Raw genomic sequence first — 19,031 nt, forward strand, 5'->3', positions numbered from 1 at the left:
ACATGGCGAAACCCCATGGCCACCAAAAATATGAAAAAAAAAAACAGCTGGACATGGTGGCACAAGCCCAGCTAATGGGGAGGCTGAGGCTAGAGAATCCCTTGAGCCCAGAAAGTGGAGGCTGCAGTGACCTGAGGTCTGCCACTGCACTCCAGGATGGACAACAGGGCCAGACCCTATCTCCAAAAAAATAAAAACAATTAAAAAATCAGCAAACCCTGGAGGTGGCTGGGATCCTTTCCTTCCACCTGAGGCTTGGATGCAAGGCAGCCAAACTAGGGCCTGGCCCCAAAACCCCACCTGGGCCGGGCTTCCCCTTCCTCCCACAGCCAGAGCTTTCCTCTCTCTCCATCTACATGGGGAGTCTCCCTCAGAAACAGCCCTAAAGCCTCCTACACGTTCCAACCTCAAAAGCCCTCAGGGAATGAGTACTACTATAAAATTCACACTAAGATGGAAAGAGAGAAAAAAGGAGAACCCATCAGGAATACATAGAATATTCCAGAAAACAAAAGCTTCTGTACTCACCACGATGGAAGAACTCCCCGAAGAAGCCAGCCGCAGAGAAGCCACACCAAATCTCTGTCCTCAGCCGTCAGCACCACGGACAGGAGGTGTTTTTCCCCAGGACGCAGCCTCAAGTTATCCTGAAGCTGCTGCGGCACACGGTGGCTCCTGAGAACACCTTAGCTCTTCTGGTTTAACACAGACAAATCAATAAATGTGATATATCACATAAACAGAATTAAAAGCAAAGTCACATAATCATCTCAATAGACACAGAAAAGGCATTTGACAAAATCCAGCATCCATTTATAATTAAAACCCTCAGCAAAAAATGCATAGAAGGGACATAGCTTCAGGTAATAAAAACCATCTGTGACAAACCCACAGCCAACATAATACTAAATGGGGAAAAGTTAGAAGCATTTCCTCTGAAAACTGGAACAATAAATACAAGGATGCCCACTCTCACCACTTCTATTCAACATAGCACTGACAGGCCCAGCCAGAGCAATCGAATGAGAGAAAGAAATAAAGGGCATCCAGATCGGTAAAGAGGAAGTCAAATTGTCACTGTTTGCTGATGATATGATTGTATACCTAGAACACCCTCAAGACTCCTCCAAAAAGCTCCTAAAACTGATAAATAATTTCGGCAAAAATTCAGGATACAAAACTAATGTACCCAAATCAATAGATCTGCTATACAACAACAATGTTCAAGCTGAGAATCAGATCAAGAATTCAACCCCTTTTACAATAGCTGCAAAAAAATAAAACAAAATACTTAGGAATATACCTAACATGGAAGTAAAAGACCTCTACAAGAAAAACTACAAAACACTGCTGAAAGAAATCACTGATGACACAAACAAATGGAAACACCTCTCATGCTCATGGATGGGTAAAATCAATATTGTAAAAATGACCTTAATGCCAAAAGCAATTTACAAATTCAAAACAATTTCCATCAAAATATCACCATCATTCTTCACAGAACTAAAAAAGATAATTTGAAAATTCATATGGAACCAAAAAACAGCCCGCATAGCCAAAGCAAGACTAAGCAGAAAGAACAAATCTGGAGGCATTACATTACCTGGCTTCAATCTATACTACAAGGCCATAGTCAGCAAAACAGCATGATACTGGTATAAAAATAGGCACATAGACCAATGAAACACAATAGAGAACCCAGAAATAAACCCAAATACTTACAGTCAACTGATCTTTAACAAAGCAAACAAAAACATAAAGTGGGGAAAGGACACCCTACTCAACATATGGTGCTTGGATAATTGGCAAGCCACATGCCAAAAAATGAAACTGGATCCCCATCTCTTACCTTATACAAAAGTCAACTTAAATCTGAGACCTGAAACCATAAAAATTCTAGAAGATAACATTGGAAAAATCCTTCTACACACTGGCTTAGGCAGAGACTTCATGACCAAGAAGCCAAAAGCAAGTGCAACAATAAAATGAAGATAAACAGGTGAGATTTAATTAAACCAAAAAGTTTCAGCACAGCAAAAGAAACAATTAGCAGAGTAAACAGACAACCCACAGAATGGGAGAAAATCTTCACAATCTATACATCTGAGAAAGGACTAATATCCAGAATCTACAAATAACTCAGCAGAAAAAAAACCAATCCCTTCAAATAATGAATGGGCTAAGGACTTAAGTAGACAATTCTCAAAAGAAGATATAAAAATGGCCAACAAACATGAAAAAACGCTCATCATCACTAATGATCAGGGAAATGCAAATCAAAACCACAATGCCATGCCACCTTACTCCTGGCAAGAATGGCCATAATCAAAACATCAAAAAATAATAAATGTGGGTGGAAATATGGTGAAAAAAGAACACTTTTACACCGCTGGTGGGAATGTAAACTAGTACAACCACTATGGTAAACTGTGTGGAAATCTCTTAAAGAACTAAAAGTAGAACTACCATTTAATCCAGCAATTCCATTACTGGCTATCTACCCAGCGGAAAAGAAGTCATTATGTGAAAAAGATACTTGTACACGCATGTTTATAGCAGCACAATTCACAACTGCAAAAATATGTAACCAGCCCAAATGCCCATCAATCAATGAGATTAAGAAATTATTATATATATTATAGATATAATACACACACACACCCACACACACACACTCCATGGAATACTATTCAGTCATAAAAAGGAAAAAAATAATGGCATTCACAGCAAGATGAGATCGGAGAGTACTATTCTAAGTGAATTAACTTAAGAATGGAAAACCAAACACAGTATGCTCTCACCCGCAAGTGGAAGCTAAGCAATGAGGATGCAAAGGCATTAGAATACTACAATGGACTTTGGGGACTTGGGGGAAAGGGTTGGAGGCGAGTGAGGAATAAAAGACTACAAATTGGATACAGTGTATTCTGCTCAGGTGTCGGGTGCACCAAAATCTCACTAATCACCTCTAAAGTACTTACTCATATAATCAAACACCACCTGTTCCCCAAAAACCTATGGAAATAAAAAAATACAATAAAAAGAAGGTTTTGTGTATCTGTGTATGCATCACATATTTTTTAACTTTTTTCACAAGTTCATTGAGATATAATTTATAAAGTATTTAAAGGGGAGGAGCCAAGATGGCCGAATAGGAACAGCTCCGGTCTACAGCTCCCAGCGCGAGCGACGCAGAAGACGGGAGATTTCTGCATTTCCATCTGAGGTACCGTGTTCATCTCACTAGGGAGTGCCAGACAGTGGGCGCAGGTCAGTGGGTGAGTGCACCGTGCGCCAGCCGAAGCAGGGGCGAGGCATTGCCTCACTCGGGAAGCGCAAGGGGTCAGGGAGTTCCCTTTCCAGGGGTGACAGATGGCACCTGGAAAATCGGGCCACTCCCACCCGAATACTGTGCTTTTCCGACGGGCTTAGGAAACGGTGCCCCAGGAGAGTACAGCCCGCACCTGGCTCAGAGGGTCCTACGCCCACGGAGTCTCGCTGATTGCTAGCACAGCAGTCTGAGACCAAACAGCAAGGCGGCAGCGAGGCTGGGGGAGGGGCGCCCGCCATTGCCCAGGCTCGCTTAGGTAAACAAAGCAGCCTGGAAGCTTGAACTGGGTGGAGCCCACCACAGCTCAAGGAGGTCTGCCTGCCTCTGTAGGCTCCACCTCTGGGGGCAGGGCACAGACAAACAAAAAGACAGCAGTAACCTCTGCAGACTTAAATGGCCCTGTCTCACAGCTTTGAGGAGAGCAGTGGTTCTCCCAGCACGCAGCTGGAGATCTGAGAACGGGCAGACTGCCTCCTCAAGTGGGTCCCTGACCCCTGACCCCCGAGCAGCCTAACTGGGAGGCACCCCCCAGCAGGGGCAGACTGACACCTCACACGGCCGGCCAGGTACTCCAACAGACCTGCAGCTGAGGGTCCTGTCTGTTAGAAGGAAAACCAACAGAAAGGACATCCACACCAAAAACCCATCTGTACATCACCATCATCAAAGACCAAAAGTAGATAAAACCACAAAGATGGGGAAAAAACAGAGCAGAAAAACTGGAAACTCTAAAAAGCAGAGTACCTCTCCTCCTTCAAAGGAACGCAGTTCCTCACCAGCAACGGAACAAAGCTGGATGGAGAATGACTTTGACGAGCTGAGAGAAGAAGGCTTCAGACGATCAAATTACTCCGAGCTACGGGAGGATATTCAAACCAAAGGCAAAGAAGTTGAAAACTTTGAAAAAAATTTAGAAGAATGTATAACTAGAATAACCAATACAGAGAAGTGCTTAAAGGAGCTGATGGAGCTGAAAACCAAGGCTCGAGAACTACGTGAAGAATGCAGAAGCCTCAGGAGCCGATGCGATCAAATGGAAGAAAGGGTATCAGCCCTGGAAGATGAAATGAATGAAATGAAGCGAGAAGGGAAGTTTAGAGAAAAAAGAATAAAAAGAAACGAGCAAAGCCTCCAAGAAATGTGGGACTATGTGAAAAGACCAAATCTACGTCTGATTGGTGTACCTGAAAGTGACGGGGAGAATGGAAACAAGTTGGAAAACACTGCAGGATATTATCCAGGAGAACTTCCCCAATCTAGCAAGGCAGGCCAACATTCACATTCAGATTCAGGAAATACAGAGAACGCCACAAAGATACTCCTCGAGAAGAGCAACTCCAAGACACATAATTGTCAGATTCACCAAAGTTGAAATGAAGGAAAAAATGTTAAGGGCAGCCAGAGAGAAAGGTCGGGTTACCATCAAAGGGAAGCCCATCAGACTAACAGCGGATCTCTCAGCAGAAACCCTACAAGCCAGAAGAGAGTGGGGGCCAATATTCAACATTCTTAAAGAAAAGAATTTTCAACCCAGAATTTCATATCCTGCCAAACTAAGCTTCATAAGTGAAGGAGAAATAAAATACTTTACAGACAAGCAAATGCTGAGAGATTTTGTCACCACCAGGCCTGCCCTAAAAGAGCTCCTGAAGGAAGCGCTAAACATGGAAAGGCACAACCGGTACCAGCCACTGCAAAATCATACCGAAATGTAAAGACCATCGAGACTAGGAAGAGACTGCATCAACTAATGAGCAAAATAACCAGCTCACATCATAATGACAGGATCAAATTCACACATAACAATATTAACTTTAAATGTAAATGGACTAAATGCTCCAATTAAAAGACACAGACTGGCAAACTGGATAAAGACTCAAGACCCATCAGTGTGCTGTATTCAGGAAACCCATCAGTGTGCTGTATTCAGGAAACCCATCTCACGTGCAGAGACACACATAGGCTCAAAATAAAAGGATGGAGGAAGATCTACCAAGCAAATGGAAAATAAAAAAAGGCAGAGATTGCAATCCTAGTCTCTGATAAAACAGACTTTAAACCAACAAAGATCAAAAGAGACAAAGAAGGCCATTACATAATGGTAAAGGGATTAATTCAACAAGAAGAGCTAACTATCCCAAATATATATGCACCCAATACAGGAGCACCCAGATTCATAAAGCAAGTCCTGAGTGACCTACAAAGAGACTTAGACTCCCACACATTAATAATGGGAGACTTTAACACCCCACTGTCAACATTAGACAGATCAACGAGACAGAAAGTCAACAAGGATACCCAGGAATTGAACTCAGCTCTGCACCAAGCGGACCTAATAGACATCTACAGAACTCTCCACCCCAAATCAACAGAATATACATTTTTTTCAGCACCACACCACACCTATTCCAAAACTGACCATATACTTGGAAGTAAAGCTCTCCTCAATAAATGTAAAAGAACAGAAATTATAACAAACTATCTCTCAGATCACAGTGCAATCAAGCTAGAACTCAGGATTAAGAATCTCACTCAAAACCGCTCAACTACGTGGAAACTGAACAACCTGCTCCTGAATGACTACTGGGTACATAACGAAATGAAGGCAGAAATAAAGATGTTCTTTGAAACCAGCGAGAACCAAGACACAACATACCAGAATCTCTGGGATGCATTCAAAGCAGTGTGTAGAGGGAAATTTATAGCACTAAATGCCCACAAGAGAAAGCAGGAAAGATCCAAAATTGGCACCCTAACATCACAATTAAAAGAACTAGAAAAGCAAGAGCAAACACATTCAAAAGCTAGCAGAAGGCAAGAAATAACTAAAATCAGAGCAGAACTGAAGGAAATAGAGACACAAAAAACCCTTCAAAAAATCAATGAATCCAGGAGCTGGTTTTTTGAAAGGATCAACAAAATTGATAGACCGCTAGCAAGATTAATAAAGAAAAAGAGAAGAATCAAATAGATGCAATAAAAAATGATAAAGGGGATATCACCACCAATCCCACAGAAATACAAACTACCATCAGAGAATATTACAAACACCTCTATGCAAATAAACTAGAAAATCTAGAAGAAATGGATAAATTCCTCAACACATACACCCTCCCAAGACTAAACCAGGAAGAAGTTGAATCTCTGAACAGACCAATAACAGGAGCTGAAATTGTGACAATAATCAATAGCTTACCAACCAAAAAAAGTCCAGGACCAGATGGGTTCACAGCCGAATTCTACCAGAGGTACAAGGAGGAGCTGGTACCATTCCTTCTGAAACTATTCCAATCAATAGAAAAAGAGGGAATCCTCCCTAACTCATTTTATGAGGCCAGCATCATCCTGATACCAAAGCCTGGCAGAGACACAACAAAAAAAGAGAATTTTAGACCAATATCCTTGATGAACATTGATGCAAAAATCCTCAATAAAATACTGGCAAACGGAATCCAGCAGCACATCAAAAAGCTTATCCACCATGATCAAGTGGGCTTCATCCCTGGGATGCAAGGCTGGTTCAATATATGCAAATCAATAAATGTAATCCAGCATATAAACAGAACCAAAGACAAAAACCACATGATTATCTCAATAGATGCAGAAAAGGCCTTTGACAAAATTCAACAACCCTTTATGCTAAAAACTCTCAATAAATTAGGTATTGATGGGACGTATCTCAAAATAATAAGAGCTATCTATGACAAACCCACAGCCAATATCATACTGAATGGGCAAAAACTGGAAGCATTCCCTTTGAAAACTGGCACAAGACAGGGATGCCCTCTCTCACCACTTCTATTCAACATAGTGTTGGAAGTTCTGGCCAGGGCAATTAGGCAGGAGAAGAAAATCAAGGGTATTCAAGTAGGAAAAGAGGAAGTCAAATTGTCCCTGTTTGCAGATGACATGATAGTATATCTAGAAAACCCCATTGTCTCAGCCCAAAATCTCCTTAAGCTGATAAGCAACTTCAGCAAAGTCTCAGGATACAAAATCAATGTACAAAAATCACAAGCATTCTTATACATTAATAACAGACAAACAGAGAGCCAAATCATGAGTGAACTCCCATTCACAATTGCTTCAAAGAGAATAAAATACCTAGGAATCCAACTTACAAGGGATGTGAAGGACCTCTTCAAGAACTACAAACCACTGCTCAAGGAAATAAAAGAGGATACAAACAAATGGAAGAACATTCCATGCTCATGGGTAGGAAGAATCAATATCATGAAAATGGCCATCCTTCCCAAGGTCATTTACAGATTCAATGCCATCCCCATCAAGCTACCAATGACTTTCTTCACAGAATTGGAAAAAACTACTTTAAAGTTCATATGGAACCAAAAAAGAGCCCGCATCGCCAAGTCAATCCTAAGCCAAAAGAACAAAGCTGGAGGCATCACGCTACCTGACTTCAAACTATACTACAAGGCTACAGTAACCAAAACAGCATGGTACTGGTACCAAAACAGAGATATAGATCAATGGAACAGAACAGAGCCATTAGAAATAATGCCACATATCTACAACTATCTGATCTTTGACAAACCTGACAAAAACAAGAAATGGGGAAAGGATTCCCTATTTAATAAATGGTGCTGGGAAAACTGGCTAGCCATATGTAGAAAGCTGAAACTGGATCCCTTCCTTACACCTTATACAAAAATCAATTCAAGATGGATTAAAGACTTAAATGTTAGACCTAAAACCATAAAAACCCTAGAAGAAAACCTAGGCATTACCATTCAGGACATAGGCATGGGCAAGGACTTCATGTCTAAAACACCAAAAGCAATGGCAACAAAAGCCAAAATTGACAAATGGGATCTAATTAAACTAAAGAGCTTCTGCCCAGCAAAGGAAACTACCATCAGAGTGAACAGGCAACCTACAAAATGGGAGAAAATTTTCGCAACCTACTCATCTGACAAAGGGCTAATATCCAGAATCTACAATGAACTCCAACAAATTTACAAGAGAAAAACAAACAACCCCATCAAAAAGTGGGCGAAGGACATGAACAGACACTTCTCAAAAGAAGACATTTATGCAGCCAAAAAACACATGAAAAAATGCTCACCATCACTGACCATCAGAAAAATGCAAATCAAAACCACAATGAGATACCATCTCACACCAGTTAGAATGGCAATCATTAAAAAGTCAGGAAACAACAGGTGCTGGAGAGGATGTGGAGAAATAGGAACACTTTTACACTGTTGGTGTGACTGTAAACTAGTTCAACCCTTGTGGAAGTCAGTGTGGCGATTCCTCAGGGATCTAGAACTAGAAATTCCATTTGACCCAGCCATCCCATTACTGGGTATATACCCAAAGGACTATAAATCATGCTGCTATAAAGACACATGCACACGTATGTTTACTGCAGCATTATTCACAATAGCAAAGACTTGGAACCAACCCAAATGTCCAACAATGATAGACTGGATTAAGAAAATGTGGCACATATACACCATGGAATACTATGCAGCCATAAAAAATGATGAGTTCATGTCCTTTGTAGGGACATGGATGAAACTGGAAATCATCATTCTCGGTAAACTATCGCAAGAACAAAAAACCAAACACCGCATATTCTCACTCATAGGTGGGAATTGAACAATGAGAACACATGGACACAGGAAGGGGAACATCACACTTCGGGGACTGTTGTGGGGTGGGGGGAGGGGGGAGGGATAGCATTGGGAGATATACCTAATGCTTGATGACGAGTTGGTGGGTGCAGCGCACCAGCATGGCACATGTATACATATGTAACTTACCTGCACGTTGCGCACATGTACCATAGAGCCTAAAGTATAATAATAATAATAATAATAATAATAAAAAGAAAAAAAAATAAAGTATTTAATTCACTCATTTAAAGTGTAAACTTCAATTTTTTAGTGTATTAACTGGGTGGATAAACAATCACCACAATATAATTTTAGAACATTTTTATACTCCTTAAAAGAAACCTTGCACCCATTAGCAATCTTTCCTCATTTTCCCCACTCTCCCTTTAAACCCCTCCCAGCCCTAGGCAATCATCATCTACTTCCTAAGGATTTGCCTATTCTGGACATTTCATGTAAATGGAATCATAATAATATATAGTTACTTGGGACTCACTGCTTTCACTTATGTTTTTAAAGTTCATCCTTTTTGAAGCATGTATTAATACCTTTTTTATTGCCAAATACTATTATATTATATGGACAGACCACATTAATCCACTCTGCAATTCATGGACATTTCTGTTGTTTCCTACTTTTTGTTGCTATAAATACTTGTATGCTACTTTTTGTGTAGGCATTTGTTTTAGCTTCTTTTTGGTGTATACACAGGAGTTAATTTACTGAGTCATGTGGTAATTCTATATTTATCCTTTTGAAGAACTGCCAGACTGTTTTAAAGTCTCATCATCGTGTATAAGGGTTTCAATTTCTCATATATTTTTTATCCATTCTTCAGTTGATAAACACTTAGGTTGTTTCTAAGTCATAGCTATTATGAATAATTCTGCAATGAACATGAAATGCAGATCTCTTTGACATATTGATTTTAAGTTCTTTAGACATATATCCAGAAGAGGCATTGATGAATCATAATGTAAATATATTTATAATTTCTTGAGAAAGCTTCATACTATTTTCCAAGATGGTGGTACTAATTTCAATTCTGACCAACAGTGTACAACGGTTTTCTCCACATTCTAATCAACAGTTATCTTCCATCCTTTTTTAATTTTTATTTATTTATTTACTGAGATGAAGTCTTGCTCTGTCACCCAGGCTGGAGTGCAGTGGCACGATCTTGGCTCACTGCAACCTCTACCTCCCAGGTTCAAGCGATTCTTCTGCCTCAGCCTCCCGAGTAGCTGGAATTACAGGTGCGTGCCACCATGCCCAGCTAATTTTTTGTACTTTTAGTAGAGACGGGGATTCACCATGTTGGCCAGGCTGGTCTGGAACTCCCGACCCCAGGCGATCCCACCTGCCTCGGACTCCCAAAGTGCTGAGATTTCCGGTGTGAGCCACCGTGCCCGGCCACATCTTTTTTATAATAGCCTCAGTAACATCTGTGAGGTAATATCTTCGTGGTTTTGACTTCTATTTCTCTGATAATTAGGAATGTTGATGTTTTTTATCAACATTTTTGATAAAAATCTGGCCTTTTTTATGTCAGTTTTTAGAAAATGTCTATTCAAGTCCTTTGCTTATTTTTTAGTAAGCTTGTTTTCTCATTTCTGGGTTGAGTTCCTTACATATTATTGGTATGAACCCCTTACCTGAGGTATGGTTTAAAAATATTCTCTTCCCATTTGTGGGTTGTCTCTTCACTCTATTACTGTTTCTTTTGCTGTGCAGAGAAGCTTCTTAGTTTTATGGAATCTCGTTTGTGTATTTTTGTTTTTGTTGCCTGTACTTTTGGGGTCATCTGTAGAAAATCACAGCTCAGGCCACCGTCATATGGTCTTCTCTCTCTGCTTGTAGCAGTTTTACAGTTTCAGGTTTATATTTAAGTCTTTTAGCCACTGCTATTTGATGTTGGTATAAACAGTGAAATAACAATCCAATTTTATTCTTCTGTATATGAATAGTCAGTTTTTCTCTGCATTATTTATTGAAGAGAATTTTTCCCCATTGTGTATTCTTTGTCCTTTTATCAAAAATCAATTGGCCGCAGACACATGGATTTATTTATAGGTTCTATATTCCTTCACACTGGTCTAGGTGTCTGTTTTTATGCTAGTGCTATGCTGTTTTAAGTAGTATAACTTTTTAATATCGTTTGAAATCAAGTAGTCTGATGCCTCTGGCTTTGTTCTTTTTGCTCAAGATTGCTTTGGTTTTTCAGCGTCTTTTGTGGTTCCACTCAGATTTTAGGACTAATTTTTCTATTTCTGTGAAGAATGGCATTGGATTTTGATAGTGGTTGCATTTAATCTGTAGATTGCTTTGGGTAGCACGGAAATTTTGACAATATTAATTTTTCAAATCCATAAATATAGGATGTTTTTCTACTTATTTATGTCATTTTCAATTTCTTTCAACAGTGCTATAAATTTTCAGTATACAAATATTTCACATCCTTCATTAAACTTACTCCTTAGTCTTTTATTTACTTATATATTTGTTATGATGCTATTATAAATTGAATTACTTTATTAATTTGTTTTTCAGTTAATAGTTTGTCACTGGTGTATAGAAACAAGAATACTATTTGTATGTTCTATAACTCTCAACTTTGAATGTGTTTATCAGCTTTAAAAGTTTTTTTTTTTTTTGATGGAGTCTTTAAGATTATCTCTATGTTGGCTGGGCACAGTGGTTCATGCCTGTAATCCCAGCACTGTGGGAGGCCAAGGAGGCAGGTGGATCACGAGGTCAGGAGTTTGAGACCAGCCTGGCCAATATGGTGAAACCCCGTGTCTACTAAAAAAAAATACAAAAATTAGCTGGGTATGGTAGCACATGTCTGTAGTCTCAGCTACTTGGGAGGCTGAGGCAGAAGAATCACTTGAACCCAGGAGGCAGAGGTTGCAGTGAGCTGAGATGGTGCCACTGAACTCCAGCCTCATTCCTATTTGGATGGCTTTCAGTTCTTTGCCTTGTATAATTACTCTGGCTACATGATTACATATAACATTTTCAGCATTTGTAATTTGACATCACATCCATCTGTTGTAATACACCGATTGTTACTTTTCAACTTGAAAATCTCGATATTTATCACTACTCTCCCTTTCTCTTCGTCTAGTTCTTATCCAAGAAAACAACCTATCAATGTAAACCAAGTTAGATAATTATTTTTCTATAAAACCACTTCAAATGCATTAAAAAATTTTTAATCTAACAATTTTTAAACTTTGTATGTCAATGATTTTAAACTGTGGTCTCTCAAAACAAATCCAATACTTTTAGTAGGAAAAATTATGTTAATTCCTACACTACCATTGGGGCTACCCAAGAGTTGACCAAAGGTGATATTAATACATATGCTTACTTATTACCTTGTTCTCACAGTTCTAGTGTAAGTCTTGAAAATCAAGTAAATTTGGAAACATAGTTGCACAAAGTCTCTCACGAGTCACACAGTTAATCCAGAATATTATTTCTAAGTTATCATAAAGCCAACAAGCAAATATGATGTAGTTTAAAAAAAATCATAACTTTATATTATATAAATGAAACATGTATTCAATACTATTTACTGAATATCGCAAGTATGCTTATTTACATAGAAACAAAGGAATCAAAAGCATATCTATTATATAACGTTTAAATTACTAAAAATACTTTAGATAGCATTGCTCCATAAATGCTAGCATAAATGCTGATGGGAAGTAAAAATGTCATTCCCTACATTTGCTAAATATATTGTAATACATTGTAAGTGTTTTTAAAACATATCACTAAGGGGCTCAAATAAGTAGGCAAAAATAATTCTAACTATTTAATTATGGAAAAATTTAGTACATGGCACAGTATTCATGTGATGGAAGGATTTTAAATGGAACCCAGAGATTAGCAGCAGCAGGAAGTTTCTATCATATTTAGGATTGGGAAAACAACAGAAGTTACTGGAACACAAAAGCAGGGTCACGTTATTAAAAACTGGGGCCATGGTGAGTGGCTGTGACCACTACCTAATATGTCACAGTGAATAAAGACAGATAGCACACGACCTGAGGCTTTTTTCTTCCACAGATGCCTTCCATTGGCCAGAATTAGCCAGTATTTAGAGTGCACTGAAGACCGGGAGGGTCTGTTCTCTGTAACAGAGTGAAGAGAAGGAGAAGGTGAGATGCTCACTACCTTAGTGACGGCTTCAATCGTACCCCAAAACTCAGTATCACACAATAAACCTGCACATTTTTATTTAATCTAAAATAAAAGTTGAATTAAAAAAATACACAGAAAGCAGTTTAGACTTTACTAATTAGTAGTAAAGTCTTTAGGGCTGCTCTTTCAAAAGTAAGCCAATGCACCGAGAAAACTGTCCATTTTATTCATCAGAAGAAAAATTCAATGAACTTTACTCACTTACAATAGTGAGAATCAGAATGAATGAATCAGAATGTCTGTCCTAACTACTCCCTCTGGTTCTACGTCAATTCCTGCTGTCTCCATAGGGTTCATCAGTGTGTGGAAGATGAATGTGGTAAAACTGAAGTGGCTGCTTGTACTTGAAGAAAAACAACAATGCACTGAAAATTCACTGCTTAGAAGGTGTTTAAAGAGTTTGGCAATAAATATAACCTAATAGTCACAATAAAGAGCAATGATCTATAAGCCCATTTTCACATCTATTGTAAAGGCCAACCATGTGTTTCGGCCAAAACAAACTGATTTTATTAATACAATGACCAGACACATACAAATAATAATATGAGTTTATTTTACCAGAGGACTTGGTTCTCACACTTGCATTCTATTGTAGGTTTTTACACTTATCCAATTCTAACAAGAGTTGGATAAACTCAGGGTTTTCCTAAAGTAACAATGACTATTCCTCACAAAAGAGTCACAAGCAAAGTCTACACTTGAAAATGTGTAGATTGCCTTCCATGTCCTGTGTGCAATAAGAAATGTTTTATTTTTAGACCTGGTATACGGACATCATGGATGAATACGTCGGCTAATTAGAACAAGTTTATCAAGTTCTTTGAAAGCCTTGGTAGACAAAGTAAAGTAATTCAAGGATTCAGTCCAGACTAAATAGTGGGAAACCCTCCAAGAAACCAAGCTGTAGAAAAGTAATAATGTAAATACAAATGTGATTTCAATCTCTGCTTGGCGACTGACCTCCCTCAGACCACTAAATCTCTGTGCATCAGATGCACTAACAATGAGACATTGGTCACTCATTGGGGAGGTGGGCAGGGTGAAAGCCTTTTTCACCCATAGATCTGGAGGCACTGCTTATAAGCCTGAAATGCATTCAGTTGATGCACCAGACAGCAGTTACTGAAGAAGTAGAGGTGATGAACTTCCCTTAACACTGACCTAAGTGGATAAACACATGGCAACATGCTGAGTGACTTCAACAATGCAGACACACCCAATGTCAAAATGCCACAGGGCTACCCAGTGCTGCAAGGCTGGGACTGGGTTTCCATGAGACTGTCTTAAGGCAGTGGGATTTCTGATGGAACTGTGGGCGTAAGCATATGTCCCCATACCCCACTCCCACTACTCACTGTAGGAACAGCAGTGTAACATTTGTCCTGGCTAACAATGACAAACAATCCCCAAGTCCCAATGCAAACCAACGGTGCTGGGGCCACACAGTGGCCTGAGCAACATACATATGGGTAGTAACTGAGAAGACATTTCCCAGGGATTGCCATTCCAACAGGCATGGGGAACGCTCAACATGAGATGAGGTACCAGTGTCATCACATGCTGGTCAGAGTGGCCATTTGTCCTAAGTCAAAACATAACATGCTGGTGTGGCAGCAGAGAAAAACAAACATGGCTATTCTCTTGAAACTAGATCTCAAACTGGGGAAATCAATCTGAAGATTTCTGGAAAAAAAAAAAAAAAGATGGAAAGCACAGCTACACTTTGACCCAGCAATCCCACCCCGTGCATCTACCCCAGGGAAAAACACATGCATCTATCAAAAAGACACAGACACTCACACGTCCACAGGAGTGTTACTGACAGGAATAAAGATGTGGAACTGACCTAGATGCCCACCAACAGAAAATGAGATTTTTTTAAAATGTGGTACCCATACATCACAGAATGCTAAAAAATCACTAAGGAAAATCAAACACAGAAACAAAATCATGCCCTCGGTAGGAACATGGGTGGAACTGGAGGCCACTGCTAAGCAACTGAGGCAAGAATAGAAGACCAAACACTGCAGGTTCTCATTTTATAAGTGGAAGTTCAACACCCAATACACATCAACATAAAGATGAAATCAACAGACGCTGGGTACTACCAGACAGAAAAAGGAGGGAGACAGGGAGCCTTGGAGGAAGAATGATCCAACTGGTGCTGTGTTCACCGCCTGGGTGACAGGTACGTTAGGACCCCAAGCATCAAAATTCTACTGTAGAGCCATGTAGTGAAGTGAACCTGCAGGTGTACTCCTCAATCACAATAAAAGTACCTATCATTTTAGAAAACCCAGCTTTGGGAATAAAAATAGAAAAAAGGAAGCAAACATAAGAAAACACACAAAACAAAACAAAAAGGCTACGGTGACCCAATCCATCCATTAGTGGCATAAACACAGAAAGATAACGAAATGGACACAGTGAAGGAGCCAAATAATCAACCCACAATTATAAACAACGAACCTATGGGATTCTTGTTGTTCCCCCCAAAAGCACACCAAAGGCACAATGGTTCAGGAAACTGGGGGGTCATGTGCAAAGGACTGAACCCTTCCTTTACCCAAGACACAAAAAGCGACACAAAATCTACTGAACACCTAAGTTCAATCCTGAAACCAAAATCTCCAAGGAAAACACATAGGGTGTGTGTCTACTGTGGGGAAACTTGAACCTTGAAACTACAAACAAAAAAGGAAGACATAGGAACCAAATACCCATAGACCATACAATGGCTTCGCCATCTCGCTTTTCTTCTCAAAGGGACACAGAAATCACCACTAAGAAAAGCTAATGTAACCATGTGAGACTAAGGACAACTTCAGAGCTTCACACAGCTTCAAAACAAGACAGAAAATACTGAACCCAACAGAAGACATCTCACAGACTGGGAGAAAATTATGGAAAACTGTGGATCTGGAAGGGCTTCTTATCTAACATATTCAAGAAACTAATGGTCCTAAGTGGACAAAAACACAAAAACCAATACACATGCTAAAAATGCCCAAAAGACTAGCATAGGCATTTCCGAAAAAACCTGAAACAGACTCTCAGGTAACAGAAAAGTTTCTCCACATCAGAAGAGTTTCTCCCCAGAGAACGAGTATGATCAGAAACAGCAATAAAACTTTGGAAGATAAGGGCAGTGTAGATTTGCAGACAGAGGAACTATTACATACTACTGGTTTGAATGCAAATTCGTATACCCACTGGGAGACACCTGGAGGTTTCTGAAACAATTAGCAACATAACCACCAGTTCCTCTAGCCATCCCAACACTGGGTATACCTGCAAAGCCAAGGAAACCTACCTTAAGGAGGTATCTCCCTTCCCATGTTTCATGAAGTACTCTGGACAATAACCAAGGTGGGGAATCAACCTACTTGTCTTTCTACAGATGAAAAAATGCAGGAATTGAAGGATATATGCACAACGGTATACTCTTTGGCCATCAAATTTCCGGACATGAGTTCACTACCAGCAAGATGGAGAAACCTGGAGAACATTAAGTTAAAAAACATGAGCCAGGCAGAGGAAGACAAACACAAATACTGCGCAATCTCATGCACATGGAACCTAACAAAGTGAATCTCATAGAGTAGCAATGTCAACAGTGGGTACCAGAGGCTCGGGGGAGGATTGGAAATGGCTACAAAGGGATGCTCAGATGAGACGCAGGTACTCTGGTGTTCTACGGCACAGCAGTGTGACTAGGCTTAACAATATCTTAGCACAATATTCAATATTGTTGGAAAGGATTTGGAATGCTCTCTCCATCAAGAAATCCTCACTGTAGCATGAAACAGAGATGCTAGATCCTGCAGTTTCACTGATTCATGTAAAAAAGCCCGTTGCACCCTTTAAATAAAAACATAGACCATGTCCTATTTTTGTTTTCCAAATAGAATCACAACACACTACCAAAAATCCCGTGGGACAATGACATGCCCCGCATTCCCAAAGCAGTTCCTACACTATATACAAAGTCAGTGGAGTGCCATCACACTCTTCCACTTTAAATTACTTCCCAAAGCTTTAGTTACCCAAGCGATTCGTGATAGGCATTAACAGAGAAACACAGGCCAATGAACACAATGAGGGTGTCCAGCAGCAAACTCAAATGAAGGTCTCAGTTAATTTAGAAAGTTGATTTTGCCAAGGTTGAGAACACACTCGTAACACAGCCTCAGGGTCACGACAACATGTGCCCAAGGTGGTCAGGGCACAGCTTGGTTTTATACATTTTAGGGAGACATGAGACATCAATCAATATATGTAAGAAGTACATTGCTTTGGTCTAGAAACGTGTGACTTGAAGCAAACTCAGGAAGACTGGAAGCAGGGAGGGAGCTTCCAGGTCACAGATCACTGATACACAAATGGTTACATTCTTTTGAGTTTCTGATTAGTCTCCAAAGGAGGCAATCAGATATGCATCTATCTCAGGGAGCAGCGTGGCGACTTTGAATAGAATGGGAGGCAGGTTGGCCCTAAGCAGTTTCCAGCCTGAGTTTTCCTTAGTGATTTTAGGGGCCCAAGATATTTTCCTTTCACATTTCCCCCCTTTTCTTTTTAAAAAATCGTTTGGAAACAGCATTTTACAAGAAAATGAGTCCCTGGTCTAGGGTTTCATCTGATCTCCCATGGCTAGGAGGGTTTATTCCTAGATAAGTAGGTCCCAAAAGCTCATTTTTAGTAGGTTGTGAAGTCTCACATCCTGTGAAGATAAAATAGTAGGGAGGAAGGGAGAAAACAACAACAACAAACAAAAGAACAATCCTGGAAAAATCAATATAAGCCACATTACTCTGCAGTCCATACCTCAGTAGGCAGGTATGAAAGTGGCTTTTATGTATGTAAACCGGTTGCTGTTATTTTCTTCTGAAGTTTAAGTTGTCTGGCTTCAGTTCGCAGGGTTTTAAGAAAGCACAGCTTCGTTTAGGAATAATTGAAAAAAACGGAAAACATTATTTTAAAGACTTGTAGCCAAGAAAAATTAGAATTCGGTCCAAACTGTAGAAAATAATAAAAACTGAAAAAACATTAGGCAAGACTAGAATCTAAAAACAGGTCTACTGTAGTTTTGAAACATAATTTTTTCTCTCTCCAGTTTTCAAATTTCTACTAAAGATGAATCATGTTAGAACTAATTTGCTTTATTTTACTTGGCCTAATTATTTGCATATAGTGCAACAATTATTTTTTACATAGACTTTTAAATTGGCTTTGATGGAACTTTGTTCCATAGCAGGAATCTTAGATAAGACTTTTTTAAAGCCAAGCCCAGCCATGGATTTGTGCCATCAAATACCTATGATTTCAGTGAATTTCCTCTCCTCTTGAGGTTCCAATATAAACCTGGGGCTTCTGCACCTGTCAGAAAGTGACATTCTTTATTTACAACAGGTCAAAACCCTGTACAGGGACTGTGTACACAAAATATGAGGCCAGTTTTTCCAAGGGTTTTATTGGCTTCATAAGTCAGTTTTGATTCCTTAAAGGGAAGCACACCATTTCAGTCAAACCCTTGATAAAATAACCAAATTCTCCAACTGTATCCTATTCCAAAATAAAAGATTCTTATTGCACTTATGCAAGTAACTATACTGCCATAAATTAAGAATACTCAGTTTCCAAATTCTAGAGAAATTAGGGAGAGAAAAACAAATATGCTCCAAATTTTGTTCACAAGAATATACAATGTTATTGTTAAAAGCTGTAAATAAACTTTTTTTAACTCTAAAAAACTAAAAGTATTAGCAATGTTTTAAGCAAAAAGTCAAAAAGATTACTTCAGTTTTCTATTGGTTCAGTTATCTCAGTTAATTCCTGTTCTGTTT

General features: G+C 39.4%; 1 long non-coding RNA gene across 1 annotated transcript; it reads right to left on the reverse strand.

Moving 5' to 3' along the window:
• Positions 1-9,283: 9,283 nt before the first annotated feature.
• LOC129052406 (uncharacterized) lies at positions 9,284-18,200 on the reverse strand. The gene is made up of 3 exons (XR_008517410.2): positions 18,013-18,200; positions 16,502-16,686; positions 9,284-13,115 (listed from the first exon to the last, which is right to left on the reverse strand). It is a non-coding gene; the product is annotated as an uncharacterized LOC129052406 (long non-coding RNA).
• Positions 18,201-19,031: the final 831 nt, after the last annotated feature.

Source organism: Pongo abelii, chromosome 22 (assembly GCF_028885655.2).
Source record: "Pongo abelii isolate AG06213 chromosome 22, NHGRI_mPonAbe1-v2.0_pri, whole genome shotgun sequence".
Taxonomy (NCBI): domain Eukaryota; kingdom Metazoa; phylum Chordata; class Mammalia; order Primates; family Hominidae; genus Pongo; species Pongo abelii.